This window comes from Abramis brama (genome assembly GCF_963993115.1).
Source record: "Abramis brama genome assembly, chromosome: 4".
In the NCBI taxonomy this organism is placed as follows: domain Eukaryota; kingdom Metazoa; phylum Chordata; class Actinopteri; order Cypriniformes; family Leuciscidae; genus Abramis; species Abramis brama.
Window position 1 is genome coordinate 15,153,553 of NC_139966.1, and position 19,083 is coordinate 15,172,635.

The 19,083-nt window shown below is 40.4% G+C and overlaps 1 long non-coding RNA gene across 1 annotated transcript; it reads left to right on the forward strand.

Annotated features, from left to right (window-relative positions):
- The first annotated feature begins 2,443 nt into the window (after positions 1 to 2,443).
- Positions 2,444 to 18,254, forward strand: LOC311081710. The gene is made up of 7 exons (XR_014605982.1): positions 2,444 to 2,612; positions 5,290 to 5,439; positions 5,585 to 5,728; positions 6,745 to 6,884; positions 13,299 to 13,426; positions 16,814 to 16,897; positions 17,850 to 18,254. It is a non-coding gene; the product is annotated as an uncharacterized lncRNA (long non-coding RNA).
- The last annotated feature ends 829 nt before the right edge of the window (positions 18,255 to 19,083 follow it).

Sequence of the window (19,083 nt, forward strand, 5' to 3'; positions counted from 1 at the left end):
TTCTGTTGTAATAGTTTAAGTGTAAAACAGCATGCGCTTTGTGTAATTCATAGAGGGAAAAGTTGCACTAAATGAAGTATCAATTTAGTCAAACAGAAAGACTATCACTTAAATTCTTAATTGTCATTTATTTCTATAGACAGCTCTCAATGAAAAGTCTTCACCTAAAACATACGGTCCAACATACAAAATGTAAAACAGGGTCATCATTTGCATGCTTTTGTGAATTTATAATAAACTATGGTTTTCAAGCCTCTTTTCTTAGAGGTTTGGGTCTTTTGAATCTTACATGGATGTTTTGGACACGTGTGATTCTGTATAAAGTTGTTGATTTAAGCACAACTATTTACACACATGCAAGTATGAGAATAACTAATATACTGTAGATTGTGGACATTCCATTATCTGTTTATTCAGGATTAATGTACATCCTTAGCTCATATGTTTCTTTAATTTGTGCAGGATGTTGAAATGTTAGTTAAAAGGGTATACTTCCATAATATTTTCTTTTAGTAAAGTGTATCACCAAGCACCAAGTTCTGTGTTCGTGGATATGATCTCACAAAGATTACATAAATATTACTTTTCACGAGCACGTCATGTATGGACTAGGCCCTATGTCTTGTTATCTAGGCTTAACACATCAAACAATATTAGGCTAGAAAGATCTAATACTGGATTAATAACTAAATTAAATAAAACGCACACAATTTAAAACATTGTTTTGGAGTCCCAAAACAGGGGCGGTGTGAGTATCGCGAGACTCGAGCAGAGGTGAGATCGAACATGGCGGCGCACAGTTGTTGACAAACTCAACAGGACGAGTTTAACTTTGAGATTTAAAACTTTTCTTCGGACTAAAACAAATTAACATTGCATCGATTACCATACACTCTATACGTTCTACAATTCAACTGTACACTGGAGGATTTAACGGACTTTGAGATCTTTATCGACGACTACTATCACCACCTTCATTCAACCATGGATAATACCGACGCACATACCGACGCACTCAAACCAGATTCCAAAAGAAGAAAGAGAGATTCCGCAACGGACACAGATGACCTGCACACCACCGAAGTTGAGGTTAGTGTGCTGGCTAGCATCAATAAAAAACTTGATATACTGGTCACAATTCACGAGGAGTTAAAGGATATGCGGAAGAGCCTTAATAACTACAATTTAAGCGCATGTCTCGTGCACTTTAATGCCCTTTGAATGTAAAATATATGCTCCCTTCGAACTGGAATCATGGTGGATCCTGTGAAGTCCACAGTTGAATAGTCTGAAGTGATAAGAGATGCAAACAAAATGTGCAGAGTGGAGGGTTCCAAGGAACAGGATTAAGAACCGCTGACATAGTTGTAGCTTTGAGTAATCATTGTAGATTTGGATAAAAAATTAAAAAAGATTTAAAAAAAAGAAAAGAAAAACTTACAGTTGCTTAAAGGGTTTACAGCTTTGCAAAACCTGAGTTTGCACAACAGGACCTAATAATAAGGACATTTCGTTTATTGTAATCTGGGTGTTATGCACTTTTAATCTTACTTATTTCATCAATCATCAAATCAACCAAATTTCAGAAAATAAAAAATAGTATAATATTGAATGTCATGGATGAATTTTTTTTGGAACTGTCATCATTGACACATGCAGCAAAAGATTGCTGAAGTCAACAGATTTTACTACTAGACTACCAATCTCTCTGTAAAAATAAAATAACGATGCTGCTATTTTTCTAAACCCCCTGTGTTTTGTCTCAAAATCTCAGGTCAAAATCGTAATTTTAAGCCCACACCCTCTGCAGAATCGTAGATATATATTTTTTTTCGACCTTTGGTTGAGTCGACATGGAATGTGTATTGTTATTCATAGCATTCATTTCATTAACATTATTTTTTTTAAGTTATTTTCCATTACCTTTTTTTTTGGTGCGTTTTGGAAGTGCTGGAGGTTTGGGTGCTGGAGGAACACTCTCTTTGTCTGCGGTTTTTCTTTTTTTAAGGGGTGGTGGTTCTGGTGCCTCATCATCTGATGAGATGTTATCAGAGTATGTTTTCTTTCTAGGAAAACAAAGAAAAAGTACAATTGGATGCTCTTCACTGTTTAAAAGCAAAGCTACGTAAATATGCTGAATGGTCAGAAAGCTCAGAGATTTCATCAAAAATATCTTAATTATTGGATTTTCATGTGTTAAACCATTTATTTTGTCTTTTGTTACTTACTTGGGAATCCTTTTTCTGGCAATTTCAGGTTCTGAATTTATGTCAGATGTGTAGCTGGCCTTCTTCCAATTTTTGGCCACATTTTGAAAAGATGCTGAAAAATAAAATAAACAAAGTATATTATTAAGATTCTGAACAATGAAATAAAGGTATTCTGGGCAAGATCATGTTTAATTTACAGTATAATTTACTCTTACCTGACTCATGCAGGATTCTGGTTCTGTGACGGGTCCACCCTTTCTCTGGCTGTGGTTCCTCCATGGTTCGAACACTCTTCAACACCCTGTCAAGGTCTTTATATGGAGGCCACCAGGAATAGCCATCTGCGTACCATGACTTGGCAATTGGTCCAGTTGTCCCCTCTCCCTCAAACTCCACTATTAGGTAAAAAAAAAAATTCTTTTTCTTTTTTCAAGCCTGAAACCCATATTATTTATTTACTCCGCTAAAATTTTCAACTATGTAATTCAAATGCATAAACTATGTTACAAAAAGTACTGTTAAATAATTAATTTGTATGTAAAAGAGGAATTGCAACAAAGTGATTTTGAAATGGGACAAGAAAAATTTTGTTCTCTATTTCCTCAAACTTGCAGAAATCAACGGTTGTTGAGAGGTCGCCAACTAAGTGGATGCCGAGTGTAGAGGATGGTAGAGGATAGTCAAAGAAAGATTCCTGGTTGTTGAAGGTACTGTAAGTGTGACAGGTTGATAATCTAACGTTCAGTGTTGCTCATTGGAATTGGGGAACTTGTAATGGTTGCATATTGCAAATGACTAGACACGCCCACCGGCGTTGAGCCGCAGTTGATATTAAGTACACCTGTGCGGTGCAATCATGAGGGTGCGTTTGTGCCTAGTGGCGTGATTAAAAACCCTGTCTAAGTTTGGTTGGTTGTTATTCTTCTCCGTGCGGTGTGAAGTAATCGGCTACCCATTTCTAGTTGCTTTGCCTCTCTGGAATGTGTGCGTGTGTAGTGGCGAGCGCAGGGAACATAAAGGTTACTATAGCTTAAATTCCCCTACGAGGTGCGGCCCAAGAGCGCTAGCTGCTGTTTTTTTGTTTTGTTTTTATTGTTATATTTATTTTGTCACTGTTTCATGGTCCTAGTACAACTGACGGCAGCGGATATTGCGGTTTTGAACCGCGAACGATCGAGCTCTTTAACGAGCTGCTCGTAAGAAATGTGTTGAAATACTGACGTAGCCTAATGTATGTTCGATGGGCTATTAAGTTATAGTAAACTGATATGTTGGTAGCCTGGTCCATTTGAAGCAGCGCAAACAATATTAACAGTAGTCTTCTTAATTGAGAAGTGAAATACCGGTATGATGTTACTGTGACTGAGTGGTGTAATTATTTTCTTTTCTGTTAGTTTTTTTTGTATTATTAAATCCATTTGCCAGTTATATCCGCTGGTGGCTAGAACTGTGATATTGAGGCTTAACAGAAGGGGGAGTGTATTTGTTTTCTTTTGATATTTTCTTTATTTGGTGTGACACTTGCTTTACGTTTTGTTTACTCACTGATTTGCTGTGTTTTTCCCTTCTGTTAAAGTGGTCAAATTGTGGTCTCTTGTTTCTGTCGGTATTAATTGGTAAGCTGTATTTGAGACCTATTTTGATGTTTTTAAGTGAATGACTTTTTTCCCTGTGATAAATAAATTTGGTATACTTTTGGAAAGTCACGTCTCCGTCTTCAGTGCAATCCGAACCAGCAGGGTCCTTCCTTTTGTTGTAATTCTTTTTGGTTTAACTCTCTTTTTGGGTTAGTTGTATTACTTTACTTTCCTGGGTAGAGAAGGAACCTAGGTGGCGTAGTCGGGTATTTTTATATTTAACCAAAGGTTACATAAGCAACATAAATTTCATCCTTGAATGAAATGATGTTCTGGAGCTTAGAAGCTTTGCCGCCGATGTAAACATGACTGTTTGCCTGGTCAATTTTAAGAGTGTAAGGCCTTGTCCTTAACTCTTTATATTGTGTCGCCTCATGAAAGGATGCAGGTAGAGGACCATTCGCATGCTGTTTTTTGAGCAGATGTGGCCTGGTTTTCTGAGGTGTTTTGCAGCTTCTTTGCATCTCTGAGAATCTTTTTATTATTTGACTCAGAGGGCATGTTGGTTTCCTCAGAAGTCTTTTGAGTTTGTTCAGGTGATTCTCATACTTAAAAGCACTGAAGTTGTCAAGAACGCCATGCTTTTTTGCATCATCTGCAAGATGTACGAGGGAGTGTGCATTATAGGACAAGAACTGTGGACCGTACAGTTGCCCAAAGTGAGTGACAAAAAGAACTAGCATTTCATTTGCGTAATCACAGTAATCTTCAATGAAACTGTTGTTGCACAGGATGAAGATTCCCACAAAAAGCAGCATGAAGTTTTTGTACACCTCTGTGGTGAGGAGATCTTTCATCATGACCGGTCCCGTATGAAGTAAAAACGGCCTGAACTCTGTTGCCTTCCACCTATCAATTTCCCTCAGTGCCCTTGGTTTACGTGCAAACTCCATGGGCACATATCTTTGCGCATTCACCAACCTTTCAGTTAATGTGTTTATTTGAAAACCCGACAGCCTACAAGTGAGAGGACCCATCTTCAGCCACAAGTGGAGAAGCCGTCTCATGACTCCGAGGCACACGAGGTGCATGTAGTCAAGGGGGAAGCCAGAGACCATATCCAGGGACGTTTCTTCAAGGGGTGAGATACCATGGTGATGATCAGAATCGGTTTTGTTTCTGAAGATCTCATTTGTTCTTCTAGGCAAGTCACTTCTTGGAAATGTCATCCTGTTTTCCAGGTACACGCCATCCTCTGTGCATTTTTCGCATCCATGATAGCCTGTGTGACCTTTAACATTTTTCAGGAATGCACGAGCAGGTGCATCGCAAACCATTGATGACAGTTGTAAAGTTAACCTCACTCCTTCAAATTCAAATCCATTGGCCAATTCATTTACTTCAGCGATGAAGTCTTCAAGATACTCAGTTAGCGAGGTAGGTTTACATGTACCACAAAATAAGCCTATTATCACTGGTTCCTCTTGTCCGATATTTTGCAGTGTTCCTAGAATGGGCCAGAACTGTGTTGCTGAACTCTTGAAGAGGGGCAAACCATCAATGTTGACCTGAAGCTCCAGCGTGTCAATGCTGCTCAGAATGTCGATGTTCTGATGTAGCACCTCTGTAATGGATTTCAGCAATCCGAAATGGTAATATTGGCCACCAGTCTTGTATTTCAGGGTTCAAACGCATTGTTCCCTGCAATGTCCTTGAGTCTTTTGGCAGATTTAAACTATGCTGACGCAGTATATCTAATAATGAATTCAATGCAACGTGTGTGATTTTTTTGTTCAGTTGCCAAATCGTCTTCCAGGGAAGTCGGACTCCGTGTCTGATTCACTGTCGTCAAGAACACTTGCCATATTGACACCTTCATTCTCATCAATATGAGATAAACAGTCCATAAATGTGTCTTCATCCTCAGTTTGACGTTGACAGGTATTGTCACTGTGCATGCAGCCCAACTCCTCTCCCCAAGCTGTAGTTTGTATTGTCTGCAGTTGTTGATCCACCTTGTCCTTTGCTCTTCTTCTCAGTGTCCAATAGGATGGTTCATTGCAAGCCATAGTTTTAAGACCTTAACAGAAAAAAAACCTTTTTTGTTGTTTGTTGACTGGCCTACCAAGACTAGACTAACTAAACTGCATTAACACAACTGATGTACATACACTTCAAAACATCCTCACTTGCACTCAAAGGATGAAGACTTCAGATGCAAAAGCCTCTAAGCTCTGTCTGAAATTTTCTGAATGTGAGTTTCTTTAGCAGGCTCCTATGTTTTTAATGGAGATGAACAGGACCTTTACCTTTCCATTAAAGTGAAATTACTGAACCTAAGAAATGTCTGATAAAAATGCTCTTTTCATAAGAAATTGTCAGACGGCCCTTAGAGGCTTTTGCATATTAAGTCTACACAGGCACAAAAGTTTAAGACTGGTAAGAAAGATATGTATATAGCTTTTGAAATAAGTATCTTATGCAAAAAAAATAAATAATTTTTTTTTTATTTTTTACAATTTAAAATAATTGTATGTAAATATCTAAAAATGTTATTTATTCCAGTGATGATGGTGATAATCCTTTGATAATAAAAAATGTTACTTGGGCATTTAATCAAATTAGAATGATTTCCAAAGAATCATGTGACACTGGAGTAATGATGCTGAACATTCAACTTTGCCTCCCAGGAATAAATAGCATTTTAAAATTAAAAGTTATTTTAATTTGTTATACAATTTGACGTTTTACTAAATTTTTTTATTAAATAAATTGAGTATTTAGTTAGTTTATATTGTGGAGTATAAATAAGACAAACACATGTTCTTGTTATAGCAAGATATTTTCTCCTTGCTGTCTAAATGCATTTATGTATTTTATATTCTTCAATCGAATCTTCAGATGAGAGTATTGAATTAGTCTCTCGCGAGAAGTGAATTCCGATTCTCTTGTTTCAGGGCATGCGATTGGCTGTTCGATGCTGATGTCACTTTTCCGTGTGTGTGTGCGCCCGCGCGCGCCTCCGGGCTCCGGATCAGGAGGAGAGGAGTTCGAGACGAGTCGACGGAGAGCATTGATGTGTGTCATCGTCATGAAGGTAATCGTGTTTAACACGACATGTTAACAAATAGTGTGTCTTGCATAATGACCATCATATATGTTTAGTGCTTGTGTAACTTAATTTGTGCACGCTTGTGTTATCGGGCCGCTGTCTCCCTCGTGCACACATCGTCCCTACATTGGGCCACTAATGATGCTTTTCCACTGCATGGTACGGTATGGCTCACTTAACACAGTTAATTTGGAGGAGTGAAGGAAAATGAATAAGCGATTTCGGACAGCCGTTGAGTGTGCAAAATTGGACTGATTGTACACTCGATAACGTCCACTAACGTTAAGGTTTCGGAAACCAGTGTTAAGTAGAACAGCGCTTCACATTTGTACGTTAACTTTTCTCATCGTCTAACGTTAACCAGGGGCGTCCAATTTTGCTCCTGTTGAGCCTTTGTCCTGAAGAATTCAGCTCCAACCCCAATTAAACACCTTAAAGCTGCAGTCGGCAAGTCTGGCAGATTGAGTGGACTTAGCCAAAATTTTGAATGTTTACAACTCTCATGCCCCTCCCCCACTACCAAGGAGCACCCGCCCATCGTCAGTGCGTGTGTACCTGATTTTCTGTGAACGCGCGCGTCTCTTCAGCATCGATCAACACCATGGACTCTCGGAGGTAGGCTGCCCTGGCTAATCTATCCATAGATAGCAATAACCGAGGAATTGGAAGCTTGTTAGTAGATTTTCTCTCCGCCATCACGCTTCGTACAATCTTCAGGCGAGTCGTGTGCATGTGATATTGTAACGTGCGCATCTGTGCGAGGGAGAGGGAATCTGACGCGTGTGCACGACCTGTGATTGACAGTCAGATCTCACACCCCCCTGCGCTGATTGGACCCGATGAGACTGGAGCGGTGGATTTTTGCAAAACAAATAACACGCTCCAGGTGGAGTTAGAAGCTCGTTTTTTTTCTAAAACCACATTATTTATGTTGTTCTGTCGGATTATAGTGTCAATTTCACTGAATTTGATCAAAAAAATGTTGCCGACGGCAGCTTTAACAACCTAATCAAGCTTTTATTAGCTGTGTTGAGGCGAGTTGGAGCTAAACTCTACGGGACAGCGGCCTTCCAGGGCCGAGTTTGGACGCCCCGGTCTAAACCAATCAGAACAACTTTTTTCCCGCTCCGTGTGTCGTCACTCACAGCTGTTTTGTGAGGAAAGGAAAAAAACGCACCCTAATCTTTTCCGGTATTTGTTTTTAGTGTTTGTATTTGTGGTTTATTGTGTCTGTGTGTTATATTAATGTATAATAATTCTTTATAATAAACTTCAACATATCAAAAGGCTGCTTAATTCATACTTAGCAGTTCCGTATCACAATCCGTACAGCGGCTCTTCCGTAACATGAATCCGTACAGTGACGCTTTCAATCAAATGTACAAAGAATCACTTCCAGGTCAAATAAAGTTATATATACCTTTTGGAAACTGTGTTTTGTCCTCTTTAATCTTCTTCACGCATTGTCGAAGTCCAAGCCCTTTGAAGACGACATTTGACCGGTAAGTACAATGACACTCGAGGGGCATTTTAAAATGGTGGTGGGCGGGGATCTCGCGTTGACTCCGGCGAAGGAGGGAAGAGAGTCCGCGAATGAAATGAATGAAGTTTTGGTTATGTGGTCTATAGTATTGAAGTTAAATGTAATGGTTATTGGTATTGAACATTTTTAACCTAAAATGTGTGTTATAAGGTTAATAAAACCCCATTTTAAACGGCGGTTTAAAAACTATGCTCACGAGGTCTTGGAAACGACCTGAGGTGACTGAACGCGCCATTTTTCGTAAATGAACAATATTTTGCAGATCAGTGATATAAGGTCTTTAAAGTCAACCAAAGAGTCAAATGTGAAGTAAATTGTGTCATAATGAAATCTAACTACTATAAGACACCCTGCACGATGAGGCAGAGTGTCCATAAACGAAGTAAGTAGCAGCTTAAGCAGAAGAAACTGCACTTTGGTGCGCACTTTGACGTGCGCTAGAAACAGCTTTTGAACACTTGAATGAACAGCGCTGCTAGCAGCTAAATGCTTTTTACTAGCCTCCCCCGCCCCCTACATTAATGTAAGTCCCCCAGGACAAATGTAAACATTTTGCTTCAACCCAGTGATCTCAAAGAACTAACTAATGAATACATGAATAAACAGTGTTATACCCATTTTATTAAGTTCATATACATAGGTATAATGTAAGCCACCCAAGACAAATGTAAACATTTTGCTTCAACCCAGTGATATCAAAGAACTAATGCACAGGTGAATAAATGAACCGTTTTTAGAAAATGCCAAAACAAAACAAAGCTTATAAAAAATGGTCCGAAGATGACATGAAGGCGGCCCTGGAGGAGCTGGAGGCAGGGGGGAGCCTGAAAACGGTGGGGGCCTGCTACGGCATCCCCCACAACACTCTTCAGGACCATCGACGAGGCCGCTACGCCTACCAGCCCCACCCCAGCCGTGCCCTCCTCCCGGAGGAAGAGGCATCTTTAGTTGCGTATATAATTTGGATGGGCAGGCACGGCTTCCCCGTGACAAGGGCCGTAGCGACGTTGATGGCCACTGGTATTGTGAAGGCCTCGGGACGCAAGACAATGGTGAACTTCGGACATGGGCTGAGCCGTATGTGGTGGTGCCGTTTCAGGGAATGCCATCCGGAGCTGTCGGCCAGGACCCCCGACCCCCTGGACCGGCAGAGGGTCTTTCGGTGTGATGGTGCCTCGGGTGGAGGCACTCTCCAACATATTGGAGCCCATGTTTGCCGGGAACAGCTGGCATGATCGTCCTCACCTGGTGTTCAACTGCGATGAAACAGGCTTTGGGGATAAACAAAAAAGCAGGAAGGAGAAGGTATATGCACAGAGGAGACAAAAACATGTGTATCGCCAAACTGTGGTGACAAGGGAGCACATCAGCGTCCACTGCTGTGCTAGCGCGGCAGGTGTGAGCATCCCCCCCATGATTATATATGCCCAATGCCTGCCCAGTAACAGTTATGCGCTAGATGGCCCCCCCAACGCCCTGTACGCCATCAGTGAGAAGGGCTACATGGATGGGCCCCTGTTCGTGAGGGGGATCGAACATTTCCTGAAGCATGCTCCGGCAGAGCGTCCACTCCTGCTAACTTGCGACCAACACGAGACCCATATGTCCAAGGACGTGGTGGACCTCTGTCGGGGCAATGGTGTGGAGGTGGTGTGCCTGCCAAGCCACACCACCCATGCCCTTCAGCCCCTCGATGTGTCCCTCTTCGGGCCACTGAAAGAGGCCTTCACCAAGCTGGCTACAAATATGGGCCTGGTTAGGGGAGACCTTGTCCTGGGGAAAAAGCATTTTTCATCCATCTTAAAATTTGCTTACCCAAAGGCGGCCACCGTGGAGAACATAATGAAGGGGTTCCGGCTGATAGGCTTGTTCCCCCTGAACAGGCACGCACTGGAGGACAGTGATCAGGTACAAACAAAACAACAAAAAATAGACACTGCATTAATACAATAGAAACAATGCAAACAATAATGTACTAATATCTTTATATTAGATATAATGTAAAGATATTAAAGATCTTTTAACATTTGGAAGGTAAATACTAATATTTAATATATAAATACATATTTAATATTTTAATCATTTAATATAAAAGATAATATATCTTTATATTATATAAATAGGCCCAGATATACTAATATCTTTATCTCCTCTAATTTATATTTCAGATGATGATCATCCCTCCAGTGGCAGTCCACCCAGCCCCTCCTGGCACCACCATCTCCACGGCCCAGGTCCAGCCAGCCCCTCCTGGCACCACCATCGCCACGGCCCAGATCCACCCAGCCCCTCCTGGCACCACCATCGCCACGGCCCAGGTCCAGCCAGCCCCTCCTGGCACCACCATCTCCACGGCCCAGGTCCAGCCAGCCCCTCCTGGCACCACCATCGCCACGGCCCAGATCCACCCAGCCCCTCCTGGCACCACCATCGCCACGGCCCAGATCCACCCAGCCCCTCCTAGCACCACCATCGCCCCGGCCCAGATCCACCCAGCCCCTCCTAGCACCACCATCACCACGGCCCAGATCCACCCAGCCCCTCCTAGCACCACCATCGCCCCGGCCCAGATCCACCCAGACCCCCCTAGCACCACCATCGCCCCGGCCCAGATCCACCCAGCCCCTTCCGACATCATATCAGTGCCAGTTGTTGCTGGCTGTGTAGAGTGCCCCACCTGCCATCGCCCGCCAAATCCGTTGGTCGCGGCTGGAATTATCCCGGCGGGGCTCGCCCACATTCTGGTCCCGCCACGCTTTGACCAGTCGGCCCGGAGGAGGCGGCGGCAGCAGGTTCCTGCCGGAGCACGCTGCATTACAGGTGACGAGTATGCATCTCACCAAGCTGAGAAGGAGAGGGAAGAGAGGGATAAGCAGGAGGCGAAGAGAAGGAGGATGGAGGAAGTCAAGGAAAGGAGAGCATTGATGGAGGAAGAGAAGAAGAGGAAGCAGAGAGAGAAGGAGCAGAGAGAGAGGGAGAAGGCGCAGAGAGAGAGGGAGAGAGAGAGGGGGAAGGAGCAGAGAGAGAGAGAGAAGCAGAGGGAGAGGGAACAAGAGAGAGAAAGACTACGGAGAGAGAGGGAGCAGGAGCGGCTCCAAAATGATATCTGTGCCTCTTGCAAGCAGCCAAGCCCCCCAGGATCTGCAACAGAAATATTGGAGTGGGTGCAATGTGAAAATTGCACCCTCTGGTACCACACTGAGTGTGTCACTCATGCGGTACCAGAGGAGGCATGGCTGTGCAGGGAGTGTGCCATGAGTCGGGATCTGTAAATATGTTTATAAATAGTTATTTATATAGTTTTGTATATATATCAATTACATGTTCTATTTTATATATATACTGCATTCTTTGTTTATTTGTTTTAATAAATATGTTCATGTTCCTAAAACATTTATCAAAATCAAAAGTGCATCAGTGTTTTCTTGTAGCACACAGTTTCCTAAAACCTAAAGCCATGTTTGATACAGTGACCGTTATTGACGGGTTTACCTCAGTGACTTAAAAAAAAAAAAAAAGTATAGCAGCTACTGAAACTAAATGATGATCTAAATGAAGGACTTTTGGTGGAGGATACAAGCTTTCATAATACACACAGCCTATCAAATAATAAACAGCAGAAGCTAAGTTTATCAAATAAAACATTACCTACGCACCGTTGAAAACACTTGCACGTTTATACTGAAACTAAATACACATCCAAATCGGTTATTTCGGCCTGACAACAGATAATATACATAGCATATGAAGTAACAAACAGCAAAAGTTAAGGTAATTCACATAAATTTATATAAAAACGATACCTTCACGTCGTTGAAATCATGATGCCCCGTTGTACGGTTTCATGTTACGCTCCCAGCACTGACTGTACGGAATCTTGTGACACGTAACATAGTTCCCCACCCAGCGCCACCTCAAGCAAATCGCCATTTACGAGCATTTCATAGGCCAAAAATAAACCAATCAAAGTTAAAAAACGAAGATAAGACCCTCCCCCAGTAAATGACACATCAAAAGTTCATTGGTCTAATCCGTTAAGGGTCGCTCTGACGTTTTTACATGCCCGGAAGCGAGTTTTCGTGTACGGATTGTGATGCGGAACTGCTACCAACAATTTGACGAACTGACGACGAACTAACGACAAACTACAAACAAACTAAAGCTGGCTAATAATGAATGAATAAAACAACAGAAGTAAAAACATGTATAACGAATGAACAGATACAAAATATATACAGTTAATTGCTAATTACAGGTCATTGATGTGGGAAAATTCATAAAAATGTTGAGGGTACAGTAGGCTGAGTAAATAATAATGGTCATCTGATGCAAATTACAATGGTCGTCGTATATATATAGCCTAAGGTCATGTGACATTCATTCAGTTTATTTTATTTATTTATTTATTTATTTATTCTGAGCTACATAATAAAAATCCAATGTGCTCATGATTAGTGTTTATTAATTTTGCTACATTTTAATGTATTGCTTAGTAGAAAATTAAATTGTTTTATTTTTGTCCTTGCTTATAGATGAGGTTGATAGAAGTTAGCCACTTTTGTTCCAACAGAGGATGAAATGTGTCAAATCACAATGCATATCGTATCTGCACCCAAGTATCGTGATAGTATCGAATCGGGAGTTGTAGTTATTATATTATATCTAGTAGTTATTAATTGTTACTAGCATAACATTTTATTCAACAACCAATCCTGAAAAACATAATTTAATGATATATAATATGATAATTTAATTTATGGAAGAATTAAGCCATGGAAGGTCATGTACTAGTGATTTTACTTTTTGTTTTAATACTGTTTATTTACAGTGTATTTTATTCTGCTTACCTGACTCAGAACTGCAGAACTCCAGTTCTGATTGGCTGTGGCACCTCCATCGGCGACTGATCTTTGTATAGAACCGCCGTGAGAGGCCATCATTTTGCTATAGATCGTGTCTCTTCTCCCACAAACTCCACTATCAGGTACTTTATTTTAATTTTATTTTTTTTGTTGCAGTAATGATGTATTTAATCTACAGATTTTCACAATCAACAACACCTCTTGCAGTTCAAAATGCTTCTGCTACGTCATACACTTCGTCAGTTACGCTTTCAAATTTAATACGCAAGGCAGTCTGTCAGAAGATAGTTTTACTTTATAAAGAATTAAAAATGTATATTTTTATTACAAAATCCCATCGATTCACTTCAGAAGGCCTTTATTAACCCCTGGAGCCATGTAGAGCACTTTTATAACGGATGGATGTGCTTCTGTTGGTTTCAGTTGGCCCCCCATTGACTACCATTATAAAGCTTGGAACAACCAGAATAATTTAAAATAACTCTGATTATATTCCGTAACGGTCACTTTTTAAGGGCGTAAAGCTTGTTTATGCCCTTAAGAAAAGGAAAATCTGTCAAATAAATTTTTTGTTTTAAAGAAATGTTCATTTAAAAGCAGCGCTCATTAATCAGTGTATTATGTTACCATTAAAGATGCGCATCAACCGTGGCCGAATCCGCTGTTGAAGGTGACGATCATCAATTTATAATCACGCGTAACAACACAGAATAATTGTAATTTGACCATTGGGTGCGGATACTTAAATCAGAGAAAGTTATTGGAGCGAGTGGATGATTTGTTTTTGGCTGTGGATTTGGGTGACGTTGGAGCTCATCCGCGCATCTCTAAAGCAGTCAGACTCTGCCAGGCGTTAACAGCTCGAGGTGAAAACGTATCGTGACGAGCTGGACGCGCTCAGAGAGAAGACCGTTAAAATCAATTCCCTATTTTCGTTTTCGAAACTTGTGTTGGTTGGTCAGATCGATTGTGCAATCGATTTTCGAACGTAAAGTGACAGCCCTACTTCAGATGCGCCCTAAAAAAAGTTAAACAAGAATATGTATAAAAAATAAATATATTTTCAATCGTTTTCTTAAGAAGAGTAAACAGCCTGTCCATCCTCTCCCTACTCTCCTGTGCTCTCCTCGCCTCTGCCTCCCTCTCTAGTTGCCCTCTGTCTCGCCGCCTTCGTGCTCCTGATGCTGCTGCCCCTGGCTCCTCCTCACCGTGGGCACCCACTGCTGAACTCGGCCCTGGTCTGTCCTCAGGGATTGAGGCGATGAGGACTGGGGGGTTGGTGCAATGCCTCTGTCCCAACACCTGATCCATGAGGACAAACCAGGGCCAAGTTACAGCAGTGGGTTTCCCACTCACACCCTCTCCTGTCCCAGGACACGTGCAATCCTGAGGCAGAGCAAATTAACCATGGCTTGTTAGCAACAACAGCACAATACATTTCAGCAAAGATGTGTGTATTAACTTTCTTTGGAAGGTTTTTTTTTTTTTTTTGCCTGTATGGGAGTTACCTTCCACAGACCCATTTTCACCAGAATTGCTCTAAAAAAGCAGAAAGGGGTACTTAACACAGGGGTACAATCTTAAGTGCATTAACACGGCAAAATATGACACCAAGACATGCATACAAAATACTTCAGAAATCATATTTCTGGATACTCAAATTTAGTTAAAACCTTTGTAGACATGGCTTTCATGAGAGCACTACAAAAACACATAAAAGTAAAACCCCATTGCCTTATCTATTGCTTTTCTTATTGTTGTGGGCTTTATAGGGTGAGTGATATTTCTTATAATACACAAGTGAGACTAGTGCAAAATTACAGATAGGTCGTCAAACTAATATTAGCACAGGTTTTGCCTCAAACTACCTGACAAATGAAGCCACGCAATGATGGAGTTAAGATGAAGCTTTTAAGAAACTTTAACTCTGGTTTCACTAGCTATTTGAGTAAATGAAAACATAATACTTACATTTAAATGTGAATTTGCTGTCCACTACTGAACTCTAGTCTTGGCCGCCTTTAAAAAATAAATAAATAAATGCTGTCGTCACCGGCGCGCAATGACTTATGGGGTAGGATAGGCCGCTTAGGATCATTTTATGTATCCTTCCTTTCACGGGGAAACGAAGGGTGCATTTGGCGTCGCTTTTGAATAATGTTGCAATGACGACCGGCCTTCGAAGGATGCAGAATTGAGTTGGGACAGCCTTCATCGTGACGCAATCGGCCTTCAAATGCGACCTTCCAAGGATTCAGCCTTCACATTGGGACACAGCTAACGTGAAGCAGAGTTATGATACATCACTAGCCTTGAGTACCTTACTGTTTTTATAAAACAGTTACCACACAATACAAATATTAAAGCCGAAAAATATGTATCTGTGCAACTTTCATGAAATCACTAAAAGCCTTCCTTCTGCTGGAAAAAGTAGTCCCTGACCATAAACAGCAACAGAAGTTACATACATTATTTCAGCAAAAAACTATCTTTTATGAGTGAGTCAGTCGGTAAAGACTAGGGCATGGGAAAACCCCTTTACTGTTAAAATTACAAGATATCACAGCGGACATTCAAATGGATTCTCACTCACTTTCTCAATCCCTCACAATAATTGACTCTAGCTTCAATATCAATGAACAATATCAATGAGATACATGTTTAAGTTGCTAAGAGTGGTTGCTAGGGGTGTTGTGTACTAGTGATACATAGAACCGTTGGGTGAAGCAGTCATGGCCGTGTTTTATTGTGAATAAAACAGCTATTGATCAATCAGAATCAAGGATTGGAACTAACTTTTATAAATTGCAGGCCAAACCTTGGGTTAACCTTCCTACACTTTCAACATGTATAAACAAGTTGTAAAGCAGAAGCCAGTTTAACCCAATAATATTAACAAAAGTAAGAAAAAACTGGTATGACTCATAGGTAGGCTGTTTTATAATAGTGTTTTGAGTGCTGTCTGGATGAACAAGTAAGCAAAGTCAAGCATGTAATCTATTTGTGACCATCACCTATAATTATAGCGACGGTGAGTAAGGTGTCAAAGATGGCGACATGATCCATACAACTACAAAAATGTATAACAATTGACGCGACGAGTCCAATCAAAGCGTGACTTCATCTGTCAAATTTGAACTAGCAGCAGCTTTTATGACTGGAGAAGCTAGGATTATTTGAGTCAGGCATAGATCACAAAACTGACAGGAGCAGAGAAAGAGCTTCTAATAACCAAGCATGTAGTTTATCGTGGTTAGCCGTCAGATACTTTGACAGATGTGTGTGGACTTGAGACGCGTTTCTCCAGTGTATAACTTGCATTTGATGGTTGTGTGTTGATGGGAGTGCAGTAATTCTGACTAAAACATAAGTTTTGCTAAAATATTTATATGAAATGTAGGTTTAATATTCTACATGTATTTATGAGCCGTAACTGTAAACGGGTTATACATGTAATTACCACAATTGTTACATGTAATACAATGGCTATGTTCATTTACTTCTTTCAGACGAGTGAATATGTGTAACACCGTGACCTAACCAGACTATTTCTGCGACGTCACCGCTGGAACAACAAAGTATGATGATTTCAGGTATAGTACTGTATATGTGCATTATGTTAAAAGAGTATGCAAGTTTGAAAATCATTTTGTTTGTCTTTTATAGCCGTACTGAAAGCAACTCACCTGTGAACAAAAAAGTGAACAAGAACGTTCAAATTGTTTGTTAACAGACAATTGTTTCAGTGTATTTTTAATAATGTTAAAAAAAGGTGTAATATTCATGGATTTGTGTAATTATCCATTTTGTTGAGTGCTTGGAGCTTGCTGAGCGCGCGCTCTTCTGATTAGCTGTGATTTTTACCACTGTGACAAATTTTTGTCGCTAGAATCTTATCGTGTCTGGTTAGGACACGGTGCTGCTCTTACCAGTTTACATTTGATCTCAGCAATACTGGTAAATGAGCAAAACAAAGTGTTTTTTTTTTTTAAAGGTGCTCAAAGTGATGTTGGGTGACGTCACTTCTTGTTGACGCTGAAAGTTTTGTCAAACAAAACTGAGGCTAGCTCGACCCTCCCTCCTCCTCATCCGCACACTAACCCCCCAAACCCCACCCCCAAATCCTCCTTGTTGGTTATTGGCTGGAACATTTTGTTGGTTTTCGTGGTGTGGGTGAGCCCAGTTTGTTTTTGTTGCTGTTTGTGGAGCCTGGGCTGTCTACAGAGACTGCGTTTCTTTACAGTTTTCAGGGGACAGGCAGCTAGCGGATGGTGAGGAGATGCTTGCTGTATGTGACAAATGTTTTGGCCTAAAAAATGTGACATCGCTTAGAGCACCTTTAATTTTTAAATTAAATACTGTGAGAATCATGTTCAATCTGATTTCAATTCCACAGCTGTTTAGTATCTATTAAGAAGGTTGTTGACAGTATTGTGTTCATGTTTCTACCAATGTTGTTTGTGAGAAATAAGTATTTTAACCCACAGTAACTTTCCTTATAGAATGCTCTAACATCTTTTTCATTTTCTTTTCTCTACCAAACAGCTTAGGAGATAGTTGATCCTCAGATGCACAGATCTACCTCTAGTCCACCTTCATTCCCACACCCACCTGGCCATCAATGTTTCATTAAATAATAAATATGCAATAAAATAATAAATATGCAGTCCATAGCCAGTGTCTGCCATGCACGATCTGTTCCTTGTTCATTGCAAATGTTTTAGATTGTTCTATTAAAGCTCATTATAATCTTTGAGACCGGTATTATGGTAGCTGCAACACTTCCTAGGGAAGGGATCTTTCGTGTAGGTGTTCTGGCAGAACTCGTCCAGCTAGAGTAAGTTGTGGGTCATATCGCTCCAAGATCCTCCAATCAGCACCAGCTCATCAGCAGAAGCCAGACTTTGTGACTATATTCACCTTTATGCTCTCAGCAGTTATTACATTACATTGTGTACTTAATTTTTTTTAATATATTTAAAGTTGAATCAATTCTCTGGAAAGTAAATGTCATTAAATATTAAATATGTGAGGTAATATGAATCAAATTAACATTTGCATATTGTTTACTCCTAAGGCTTCTTCCTCATATATCTACAAGGGTTTTCTTTACCATTGCCAGCTTTGCCTTGCTCATTGGGAGTTTGTAAGCATCATTATTTGGAACAAAATATGAAAATGGATTGGTGTGTGTTTAACTATTTCCGTGCATGGCATAGTCAAAGAACCACCTGACACAAAGCCATGGATCATGGAATAAATTAAATTGTTACTCAAATTATCAAGCTTGTTATGCTACACTTTACATTCTAAGCAGCAGCCAGGCATGGTAGTCTAAGGACCTAATTTATGCTTTCTGCAAAATACATTCAGATTTGAATCCAGTAAGGATAAAGTTGCCCTTAACAAATCATTGAAAGCATTATTTAAATAAATCCATGTGTGTAATGCTTATATTTTATTATTCTGTACTGAAAAAAAAAAGCTAAGTGTCCCTCGTAAATATATGTAGTAAGACAAAATGAAAAAATGGTGAAACTGCATTAGCCAACGCAAAATCTCTTCGGTAAAACTCAGTTTTGTTTTCACATGTACTGGTAGGGGAAAAAAAAAGGCAACAATGTTTTTAATGCTTGTCGAATTGTATGCTTATCAACGACGAACAATGAGCCATGTATGTATTTATATAATTATTTAAAAATATATATATTCCGTGTTTTGGATGCGAGTGCCACAATGCAAGCCAGAGACACCCGGCCGCGTCTGATCTGCTCGATCC